General features: G+C 34.9%; 1 long non-coding RNA gene across 1 annotated transcript in view; it reads left to right on the top strand.

The window, feature by feature from the left end:
• Positions 1-13,112, top strand: part of LOC138711562 (uncharacterized) — a 394,119-nt gene that overhangs the window by 371,765 nt on the left and 9,242 nt on the right. The window lies entirely within an intron of this gene.

The raw sequence follows: 13,112 nt of genomic DNA, 5'->3' as shown, positions 1-13,112 counted from the left end.
AACTGCGAAACTGTTGTTAGAGGTCATGAAAGTATGTCGGAATGCTGAGGTCGTTATCCAATAGTTATGAAGTGTGAGTCTTTGTAGGAAAATCTTAACAATACAAAAACACATGCACTCTTATAAGTCGTTGACATTATAGTACATTGTTATGGGAGGCCTCCTCGTAGAGAAAATTTAAGAGGATCCTATGACTAGACATTTATTATACTTATATTTTCTGCCCTGCAGATATATATTATATACGAAATAATATTCATCACTACCAGTACCTATTATTCCATTTATTAATTACCAGAAATAACTTCGTTCGTTTGAAGGGTTTTCTTTGTAACAATCGTTTTTGACAATTTTACTATTTTTTTTCACTAATTGAGCAGAATGACTCAGTAAGTAAAAAATTAATACGTTTTATTAATGATTTATTTATTTTTGCTTTGAATATTCTTAATATACACTATGATATCTTACACAATATCTTGCTGCCTATTTGCAGTTAATTTTTATTCTAGTGCTTTGTTTCTAAAATACTGGAGAATTTCCGGAAACTGTTCTGTGGCAGATTGTATTGGCATATCGGTCCGTCTGTGTACAGGACTTCCTGTCGAATTACTGACCAGTCGATCGAACCGATTTCGAACATGTTCTGTGGCAGATTGTATTGGCATATCGGTCCGTCTGTGTACAGGACTTCCTGTCGAATTACTGACCAGTCGATCGAACCGATTTCGAACATGCACGACAGGGCTGTCAGACTTCACATACCACGCAGAATTTCTTGGACTCGATACAGAAAAGGTTCTAATTGATATTTGACTTATGTCTATGCCTATAACACTATAAATTCGATTACTCTTAGTGCTCCCTGAAAGGTATCTCGAATATAATAGATTTATCACATGTTGTGATAATGCGAATAACTTACACCGGCAGCAGTAAACACAAATGGTACTTCCTGTGTTCTTTCTGCCTCGGTGGAAAATTCAGTTTCAGTTTATATAAAATATAAAATGTACATTTTATTTTCAAAAATCTGTATATTCATTTACATGACGAAAATGTTCTTTGAAAAACAGAACGTGATTATGCCATTGGTTGTATAGAAATAGACATTAGAAATGTCTATACTTTTATACGTCTTGTAATACTGAAAGGATGTCTCGCGCCGTGGCGTCGTGATCTAAGGCATCTTGCCTAGGACTTGCCTTACGGAATGCGCGCTGGTTCGAGTCCTCGTGGAGGAAGAAATTTTCTAATGAAATTTCTGCCAGTGTGTGGGACCGATGTCCAGCATCGTGATGCACGTGGGGAGCTATGATAGGTAGCGAAATCCGGTTGCGAATGCCAGCTATAACGGCTGGGGGGATCATCGTGCTAACTACACGATACCTCCATTCTGGTTGGATGACCGTCCACCTCTGCTTCGGCATGTGGGCGTGAGGCCAGCAGCCGGCTGGTCGGTCTAGGACAGGTCCTTCACGGGCTGTAGCGCCACGGATTATTATTACAATACTCAAAGGATAGAATTTACGTTCAATAATGTACTGTATTATGTTCCATGTGAAATTAAATCAGATACGGTACAAAATTCAAACATGTAACATTGGTATATTAAGTGCCATTGTTTCAATTAAGAGTTTTCGTTATTACTAATAGTCCCTATTTTTCAATTACATTTTTCTTTTAGAAATATTAAACTTAACAGCTGATAATCAGCTGGTAATCACGAAGCGAAGGGGTGTTGCAACAATTAGGCGTATAGTTTTGTCATCTGTGCGGAGAGAGGAGGAAATTTCGAGCATGCGCACTCCCTATTTTTTTAATTCATAGCTGTAACTAAAGTGTAATATATTAAAAATAATTTTACGTGGTACCAAATGACCTCTTGAGTAAAAAAAAAAAAAAAAAGTGAACCACGTCCATATTTCACATTTCAAGACAGTGGCATTTATTATTATTATTATTATTATTATTATTATTATTATTATTATTATTATTATTATTATTATTTGATTTATTTTACATTGTCAACGATATACATACAAAAGTTACTAAATTAAACTTTGTAGGGTAAAGGTTGATAGTATTGTGATACTAATAATATTGAGAGAAGAATCCAAAAAGGATAGCTGCCCTTGAAAAAGGGATACCGAACGGTAACAGCACCTATTCATCATTGATAACGTGTTTATAACTTTGTATGTGTATTATTTATAACGTGTAAAATAAACCAGTTAAAGTCAAGTCGACTTTTCCAAACGTAAGGGTTGCCCTTTCCATCTTGGCCAAGTATGGCGGAGGATAATACAGAGTTTAGGTTTAGGACCTACATACAAAGACTCTAACTCGGATACTGCAAAATATCAGAGACATGTTTGGACTAACATATTTGGACCTACTGTCGGAGATTGTTTTGTAGATCATTTTATTCCGCAGTTGCCTAATTGTGAAAATATAACAATAATTTGTTACTATCAGACAGACACTTACATAAGTGGTGATAATCTTTCTTCAACATTATTGTAGCCACCGGTATTAGCTCAGGCGGTAGGGCGTTTGCCAAATGCCATCTCGCTATCACCAATTCCTTCGACGCTAAATAACCTAGCATTTGATACAGTGTCGTTAAGAACATAAACAATCTACCAATGCTGCGTCTTTGGTTACAGTATCAGCACGCTGGCCTTTCATCCAGGCAGCTAGGGTTCGATCCCCGGTCATGTCTGGGTGGAATTTCTGGTGGACAAAACAAACGACACAGAGGGTTTTTCTCAGGGAACTCCCGAGTCCTTCTTTCATTCCAACACACTCCATTTCCTCCTCATTTCGTTTAGCATAATTATTATGTAATAATAAAAATAGGCTGGAGTGATCTCTGGAGGTAGTAGGTAAGGGTTTCCGATGCTGCTCTAAGTTCTAATGGCTTGTGTCAATAGATGATGGAACTTTACCTGCAGTGCCAAGGAAGGATGGACCGCCTATCAGCGTCGATGCTACCCGGTCCTTCCGTCGGACTTAGACAATGATCGCATATAGGGCGTAAACGGTCAAACTGAAGGATTCATCTCGGATCCAGTCCTCGCGAAATCACCCATCAAATGTTTGGAATGAAAAAAAAAAAAAAAATTCCAGTGCTGCTCGAACTACAAACGCATGTGAAAGTTTACATTCAAACTTTAGCACTTATTTTTGTCCTGCACACCACAATATTTTTGTATTTTTTTAGATGTGTTGCATAAAATATTGGCAGACACCAAAATAAAATAAATTTCGCTAGTAACAACCCAGCACTGACTAGAAAGACTTACAAATCATAAATCAGTTGTTTTCTTGATAAAGATAAGTAATTAATTAGATGAAAGTAAGATCACTGCACTGCAAGATCGTTACAAGGCCCTTCCCAATAAATAAGAAAAATAGATTTTAAAACTTTCATACAAATCTACCGCATTTTAAGAATTTCAGTTTGGGATAACTGGCAGGAAAAAGATAATCCTGGCCAACAAATAAATGATTTTTAAACACACCAAGGGTATTTCCTATGATTTAATTTGGTTATCTAGCTTACAGCCTACCCGTGACAGTCCGAAGTTTGGAATTATATTGTAGGATTATTTCCTGTGGAGGGAAGGTAAATCACGTCTAATTCGGAGGGAATAGGTGACCCGTGGGGTGAGAGTCCACGAAGGGCGAAGGTAGACCAGCCTGCTGATACCATGTTTACGTATCTTAGCAGAGGTAAACGATCATCCAGCCAGAACGGGAGTATCGTGTGCTCAGGACGATGATTCTCCCAACTATTATATCTGGTTTTCTAAATCGAATTTCGCTAATAAAATATTTTTACGTCAAGAAAACAATCCCGACAAAGCCAAAACCGAAATCTAAACATAGTAGGCTACTCTTCTGATATAGTTGATGAGATTGTACATTTTGGAGCATACATGACAAACAACAATAGAAGTGAAGAATAGGATATCTGCAGCAAATAGAGCATGTTACGCATTACTTCTCATATTAAAGAGTTAATCAGTGTAGGCTATAGATCATTGAGCGTGGCCGCTATACTAGGAGCGGGAGAGCCGTCTAACAGCTCGCAGGAAAAGTACGTCGGAATGACGTAGGTCTGCTATAGGTAGAGGATAATCCACGCAGTTATCTGGTGTAGTGTGTATTATCAGTAGCTATTTCACTTTGCCTATCTACGGCTACATAATGGAGGAATCTAAAAGACGGAAAGTGGTCATCAGGCAAATTATTTCAATATTGCATGGGAAAATGCTTATTTTTTCACAGCAGCTGGAGCCAATACTTATCTGCCACAAAAGTTTGAAAGAGGAAAACATAATACAGTATAATGCGTCATTACTAGTCCACACATAGAGATACGATGGTTTTGTTGGTGAAGATCGCAGTAAAAAGATCCAGGAGTTGAAAGTTGCATTATTACATGAGGTAGGGTACGTTAGAATTTATTAATCATCAACAATTTAAGTATCTCCCTTCAGGGAAAAGCCCAGCTCATTGTTGATATGTTGAATAAATTACGGGGTTTCAGTCGTAAACTTACACTTTTCGTAGGTTAGTTTCGGGAAGGTAATATGGCTCACTTTCCAACGATAGAAACTGCTCGTGATGAAGCCATGTTAAACGATTATGTGTAAATATTAATTGAAATTCTAATTGAATTTAATTCTAGGTTCCAAGATTTTGTCTTAATTGAAAAGAAGTTTAAAGTTATCATAATAAATTCCTTCAACAACAGTTGAAACAGTGTCACACGATTTACAGCTTGAACTTATTGATCTTGAATGTGGTCTTAGGACTAAAGACCGTTTGAATAATACTGCTAGTCTGGTTGAGTTTTAAAAGAATAAACCTCAGCAATAATATCCACTACTACACAAGCTGACTGTGAAAATGATTGTTATGTTTGGCTGAACATTTATATTTGTGAGCAACTGTTTTCTATTATGAACTTTAATAAAGACAGACATCGAACATCTGTAACTGATGTTTCATTACGATCAGTACTGTTCCTTTCAGCTGCCAACAGCATAAAACCGCGTTTTGATGTACTGATAAATAAAAATATAACAAAATGATATTGTGTATTTAAGTAGCTATAGATTTTCTATTATTTCTGTAAAATAAATATTTCTTTATTAATTAATTATAGTCCAAGGTGGTTTTGTAAACACTGAACGGGAATTCATTTCATGAATACTCGTACTAGTACTTTTGTGTACATTTTGTACGTGATCACCCCTTGCTCCAGGCCACCCTTATACAGAGCACAGCCAATATCTGCATTCCGCTCTCGAGCTGTGAGCCGACTCGGAGAGTGCAAACCTTGTGCAGGCCTGCTATAGATTCTAAAATGAGAATCTCCAAGACTTTTATAAGGCCTATCATAACATACGAAGCGTTAGACATGGATCTTGGTGCATAAATTTGTAAACGGCTGTCCGATTTGGAAGGAAGTGAGGAAAATAGTTTGTGTCATAAAATTCAGTGATAGTTGGAGGAGAAGAAATAACTAGAAATTAATGCTTATATCGGAAAATTTAGATATTGTTTCGTTAATAAAAATTGATAGACTAAAATTGTTAGTCCATATTAATAGAATGCTTGTTATAAAACACACCAAGACTTATACTTCAATCCCAAGGAAGCAGACAGACAAGCAGATCCAAATTCAGATGGTGGGATGGTGTAAACAAAGATGTAAGGGAATGCAGTAGGAGGCAAGTTCTAAAGGCAGGGAAGACTAGAAGAGCCCGATAGAGGAGAAAAGCGTTCCATATACAAATGTAGAGCCATGTAAGAAGATTAGCAGTCTTTGCTAAATACAGTAGAACAAAATAAGGAAGTCAGCATTTTATGCATGTAGTGTGAAGCAAACTGCAACATCAGAAACAGTGACAATGACCCACTTCATAATACTAAATTAAATTTACAGTACACATTATTATAAGAGAAGTTCACCGTTTGCTTATGAATGTTGGAAGTTTCAATAAAACACTTTAACAAACAAAAAATTTATCCTTGCGTTTCTAAATGCTGCCTTTGAACGTAGAAGTGATAATAAAAGTGTTACCGCTAGCTTAATTTAAACAGGTGAAACAAATGAATTACCGGTACTTTCTTTGTAATTGTCATTTAAAGAGGAAATCTTGTAATTTTGAATAAAAACATTTGGAATTTATTTCTTAATATCCACGATCATTAAAGTTGGATTCAAAAATTAGGATTATGATAACTTCGATTCATTTTTTATTCGATTACTCAACGATACTATATGAACTGCGAAATTTTCAAGCGTCGGTGGAATTAGTGATAGCGATGCAGCATTTTAGACACTTGAGAACTGAGACAGATTACCTGATATTCGCCTTACGGTTGCGGAAAACCTCGGAAAATATAGAACCAGGGAATTAATTCAAGAGGTACTGGAATACTTTCTGGAGAACAACCTCAGATCACTAGATCAGATCATTATGCCTGAAATACATCAGTGGTCACTTTGACCTAATGGCATTGACAATACAAATAACAAAGGTCGATAATTAATAAATAAAATAAAATTAGCTATACCAAAGTACCGAGAAAAAATTATGCTGCTAGGCCTATTATATGGTTCATAAATATCGGCTTCCTCCCACGAATATAGTTATTATGGAAATGGAACTACTTAAAAAATTTGAAAGTTACATCTGACATCTATTAATTTCATTCCATTGAGTACAAAAATAATGTACAATAAATTGATAACGCGTTATAAAATAAACCAATTAAAGAATTACAATATTACTACAATGCATAAAATTTAAAGAAAGGTAAACCATTAAAAACAATTTAACAAATTCTCTAATTGTGTCACGTTTAACATAAGTTGGTCACAGATGGTTCCACGTGGCTCCCCTTCACTACCAAAAATTGTAGGCCTATTTCTGTTTTGGAAATTGTTTAATGTTTTCAGCAACATTGTTCGATCGATCTATTGTATCTCATCCCTAATTCTTCGTTTTAACTCTTACAGGTTTCGTTGTCGGTTCTGGTAGACCCTCCACTTCAAATGCCCCACAAGAAAAAACCTAATAGGCTGAGATTAGGATCTTGAGCGACATTGTTACTCAATTGTTTTTATTTCCTTTTTTTCGTTATTATTTAATTCATCATATGTCACATTTCTGAACTAGTTAAAAATGCAGACATCGCATCTATTGATGAAGCACATGTCACACAAATCAGCACTAGCAATACAATATAAACGGATCATATATATATATATATATATATTTATTTATTTATTTCATTAATGAGACCTATTTGGCTATATATTTGTTCAATTTGGAATTTTGCTTCTCACAGCCAAATTAAGAGAATACAAACCATCCAAAATCGGTGTCTTAGATTAATAAGTGGCGTACCCTGGTATGTGCGAAACACCACACTGCATTCTGATTTAGGATTTCCGGAGGTGAACACATTCCTTCGCAATAGCTACAGAAGACTACACAGTTCTTTCGATAACCATAAAAATTCTCTGATCTGAAAAATTCCAGGAAATCAGCCATCTGCTCCACTATCTCGAAGATTAAAAAGGAAAGACACACAGATTTTGTTGTTGTTTTGAATCTTTTTCTTACAGTTACGTTGTCTAAAATTATGTTGTGAAGGCGGTGATGACGTCGTGGAATACTAGTTGCTAGGTAACCTTTTCTGGCACCAGTGCCGTAATTAGGCCAATTGTGCACCATTTATAGCGTCATAAAAGCGTGTTTTAATGCTAGGATAGCATAAAACTGATTTTTTGTACTCCATCATATAAACAGTCTTTATCTTTAGTGAAAATAGTACATAGCATGCCACATTATTGTACCAGAGCCGTAAGTGGAACAGACACGCTACTAAATGAGCTACCGAGACAAGTTAGTGACAGCAGCAGTCCAGAATGTAGATCCCATAGCAGGCTTTTGACTCGAGCTATGTTGTGAAATCGTGGCCTTAAATAGCTATCTTCTTTGTGATCCTTATTCTGGTCATTGTCCTTGTTGTGGTCCTTGTAACAGTTCTTGTTGTATTTGTCACGGTACTTATTGTTACGTCGATATCGAGTGAACCGCGCTGTAGAACTTTAACTTCCGACGACCAATAATCGTCTCATTCCTTTTAAGGGTAACTGTACCAAGGCAGGAAGGTATGCTCTACGAACAGTATATCTATACTGTTTGAAGATAGGAATAACAGGGATTCACGAATCCTTCTTTGCCCAGCGATGGTGTAAGAGAAAAACAAATGCTGGACAGGAGGAAACAAAACTGCTCTAACAATGATGCCACTATTGACGTTTTACCTGGAAACGAACCGATGTAGTAAATAACACATTTTTGCCCTTGTATTGATTTGCATAGGAAAGGTGATTACATATGAAAATAATGTATTTATTGTTTTATTAACTGTAATGTCAGAATCAGAATTCTACCGGCGGATGTGTCACGGCTCAGTCATCTTAACTGGAATGGTAAGATAGGTTTTCTCCTCGAGGAACCCTGCGATTGAATTAAAACATTTTCACAGTGTGTAGTAACAACAGACGAATCGTAAAATAAACGGTTTTCTCTACAATTATTTCGAAGCTTCCTATGCCTCTGAATCTCTTCTTACAGATTAATGTTTTTCAAAATTGAGAAATGAGTATGAGAATTTTATTTTCGTAATCACATAATTATAATGTGTAAAGTCTGAATTTTTGTTTCCATATTATATCGAATTTTACTTCTTTCTGTACTCCAAACCAGTACGGAAAATGGAACTTTACGTTATAGTTACTTCTCGGACTCCAGGCCTACCGACATATAGGGACATCATTTTATTTTTACTAACATTTTTAATATTAACCTGGCTATGCCTTTAGAGAACCGGAAACACAGTTTTCTACCCCCTTCCACGACTGTAGTTCGATGATACTGGCGTAAAACACAAACAAATCACTCTGCTAGGTATAGGAGGGAAGGAAAGTAGTTCATCCATTTACGTAAACTAGGAAATATCGTGATTTTGAGTTCGTTCATTTTCATTAGGTTTTTGTTTAATCAAAATACAGTACTGTATTAAGAATAAGTGTTTTTACTCACGAACTGAGTTATCCATGCGAACGTATTCATTATGCAGTGTATATTATACTGTCTACAGCACATTAGCGTAGAATATAGAGAAAGAAGTTAAATTGAAAAATAATCAAATACGGATATTTAAACACATTTTTGAAAATGGTGGCCGTTCATTTCGATACATGCTTCAGTTCTTTTGTTCATATTATCGCACTATAGACTATTGCATCTAATTCCAATTGCCAGTTTCGTCCTTCGTACTAGTAACTCATGTTGAAATAATTCTGTACGTACTCTATAAAAGAGTACCTTACGTACTGTAAATTCAGTCTTCACTTCTGCCCGACCCGCACAGATAAAATTACTCAGACATGCTATCTACTGTCCGTCCAAGTGGTTATGACGCAGGATCGTAGAAAGAGGGGAAATCACGTGACAGTTAATTACTTAACGAGGCCCTTTTATTTAAGTTATTTTAAACAGTTGTATAATATTAAGTAAACGTCCAATTCATAACAGAAATTAATGTTTTCAGAAAAGACCTAAGACAGCCCAGCTTTTACAGGGGGCGAACAGAAGCAGGTGGGGAAAATCGGGATGCGACGTAGGCAAACGGACAGTACCTGTGCGAAAATATGATTCAATATTGAAAACTCTTTCGTGACTGGAAAACGCGAACATATTTCCGGAACGTACTATACTCACTAACTCAGTGCTGTTTACTATATGCGGCCTCGATTCTGTATGGAGGATAGTTGGAACTTCATTAGTAGAAGGGGTGGGAGTGAAGTACATTAAAAAATTCAGGTACAATAAAAATTGAATTAAAAATAAATTGATGTCCCTGTATAAATACACCATGGTAAACCTAGTATGAAGACTCAATTGTTAGCCTTTTCCTTGTTTTGTGGCATTATTCCCTGTTTCTATATTCATTTTACATTGTGTGTATTGATATATTTTTTTATTTTACGCGTTGTCATAACGACGGCTCGTCCTTAAACATCTCACTCGTATCGTAAAAACTGGCTTTCTTAAGGAGTTATGTAAATAACTATTTCGTACTTACAGTAGACAGAATCTGCAATGGAAATATTAAGTGTAAATAACGAACGTAATATACAGGTTGAACCGTAAGTAATGTAATTAATTTCAAGGGTTTATTGCTTGAGACATTTCAAACGAAAAAGTTTAATACAATTTTTCTCGTTTTTGTTTCCTTTTCAATAAAAAAAAATTGTTCTATATGAAACATTTCATTAAATCAATAGTTTTCACAAAACTTCCATGAAGTGTTTAATATAAAACAATTTTTTCTCAAAAAGGAAGCAAAAACGAGCAAAATTATTGCATTTAACTTTTTTGTTTGAAATATCTCAAAGAATAACCGCCTGAAATTAATTACATTACTTACGGTTCAATCTGTATATCTGTACACCAGCCACTAGAAGAAAAACTCTGAAGTGGTCATCACATGTGGTGATGTTTAGAGAGACTCTACCAACCATTATGTGTTATATACGTATAATTAAAGATGGTAGATCTTCGCAATCACGATAAATGCGAAATGTGTCCAAATGCTGTCAAAATAAGTAATTTTATGCCTAAAAGTATTGTAAGTACAGGTTTTTTAATCCTCTACAAAATGAGAAATTGGGTAAAAATGAGAAACGTGTGTGTTTCTGCGAAATAAAAGCGAAATTACATTTTATGAGCTATTTTTGTGTTTTTGTAAAAAAAAAAAAAAGTCAGAATCTAGGCTATCTGAAAGCCCCGTCACATATTAGGTCTACAGGTTCGTTTATTTTTTTCAAAGAATTGGTCACCACTCCATGTTAGCTTTTACAATATGAATAGCAAAGGGAATACGACTTACCTGATCAGTTATTACACTTTTTGTTGTTATCTGTACCGTTATCTCGAGTTTTCAACTAATCTGTCTGGTGTTGGTGGTAGAATATTGGCTGCCTATTCGATCTCTTTAGATGCAGTGTTCGCTCACAAACAAGTTGTACGGCCTATATGGTAGTGGTGATCGTGATTGAGTAACAAGATGGATAGGGATAAAATCATACCATATGGATATACAAAGTGATTCACGAAGATTTACTGTCACGCACTTCCTGAGCAAAAAATGTCATATAAACATTTGTCCTACTCTCAATATTTTCAGAGTTACACTAATTTGAAGTTGTTTGTAAAATACCATTATTCTTGAGTTTTAAGGGTAAAAGAATATTACAGATAAAGAATGAACTATTCAGGAGTATCATTTCTTTAATTAGCTAGTATTCTGAAGCTAAAAATGTGTTGTGAATTCCATAGCTGCTTCGTGCAGATTTTTTTTTTTTTTTCGATTTTTTAGTACAAAATTAAATTTTTGTTACGCATTTATCACAACAATTGTTACAAATCACGCCACTCTTGTAAATTCTTCAAGACTGTACTTTAGGATACATAATTAAACTGTTAAGAATCAAGATCCTAAAGTCGTAAGATTTGTAACAATTTTTGTGATAAGTTCATAAGAATGATGTAATTTTTAGTTAAAAATAAAAAAAAACAAAATCTGTACAAATCAATTAACAACACATTTTTAACTTCAGAACACTGATACTTCTGAATAGTTCATTCTCTATTTTTAATATTTTTTTAACCTTAAACTAAAGAAAAAAAGGTATTTTACTAACAACTTCAAATTAGTGTAACTCTGAAAATATTGAGATTAGGACACAAGTTTATATGACATTTTTTGTTCAGAATGTCTTCGGAAATAAGGTAAGTGACGGTAAATCCTCGTGAACCACTCTGTATATTTTTGGCATGTTTTCTTAATGTTCACAATTTCACTGTAATTTTATATGTTCCTTTTTTATTTTCTGTTTATTTACTGAAGGGCTGGGCATCGGGAGCGGATCCAAACTCTAAACGGGGACGCTTAATATTCATCCGTGACTGAATCAACGCTGCGCGATGTTCAGCGGGGAAGAAAGGGGATGAAGAGAAATCATATGGTTCCCCGTGAGAGTAGAATCCGCTCTTGCTGCCCAGTCATGATTTACTGTTTTCAAGAATTTTAACTATAAAATCTAGAAAATGCACCTGTTAACACATTGGTGACATAGGAGTTCTATCACCAAACCTTCCATAAAAACGTTCCATCCCAAAACCCTACAAAATGCTAAATTCTAACATTAAATGTGCTCTAACGTGCTAAATTTGATTTTTAAAGTGCTATATTTTTATTTTTATTCACTAAAATCTACAATTTCTACCTATAATTAAGTTAATATTTGTATACCGGTATGTATCTTTCTGTTATGTGATTTGATTCTGGTTGAGTGGAAGAGAAAGCCTGATGGCCTTAACTCTGCCACGGAAAATAAAACTATTATTATTATTATTATTATTATTATTATTATTATTATTATTATTATTATTATTTGTGAACTTTAAGTTGTGAAATAGTTTGTAGAATGAAAAAGATACCATTTTGTTTTATCCCAAGCATCTCTCTCTTATGATACCGTACTTCCACTGAGCTTGAAGTGGCAGTGGTGGAAAAACTATCAGTTGATGTATTTTATAAAATTGTGAGAAGTGACTAACATATTATTAATGATTTTCTCTAGGTTTCCCTTGGTTACACCACAATGATGCTGGCATCATTAATCCTACAGCTCAGCATGTCAGAACTTCTTGAAGGTCTGGTAACCATCTCTTGAATTCAGATTGTTATTTTGAAGTACCGGTAGAGAAAGTGTGTTAAATGGTCAAATAAACTAAATGAAAATAAGAAAATTTTGAGTTTAATTGTAACTATCTTTTGTTTGAATAATGTAGCGAAAGTTCCACGATTTATTCTAGGAGTGAAGTTCAAGATCAACCTATATGAGGAAATGTTTGCAGTAGCTTTCTTACTAACTATGCTGGGATGTTTGTACATGACTGTCAAAATGGTTGGTATAACTAAGATTTGTAAGAAATATAGAGGAG

This window comes from Periplaneta americana, chromosome 13 (assembly GCF_040183065.1).
Source record: "Periplaneta americana isolate PAMFEO1 chromosome 13, P.americana_PAMFEO1_priV1, whole genome shotgun sequence".
NCBI lineage: Eukaryota > Metazoa > Arthropoda > Insecta > Blattodea > Blattidae > Periplaneta > Periplaneta americana.
The sequence above is the reverse complement of the archived record's forward strand: the minus strand, read 5'-3'. Positions and strand labels throughout refer to the sequence as shown.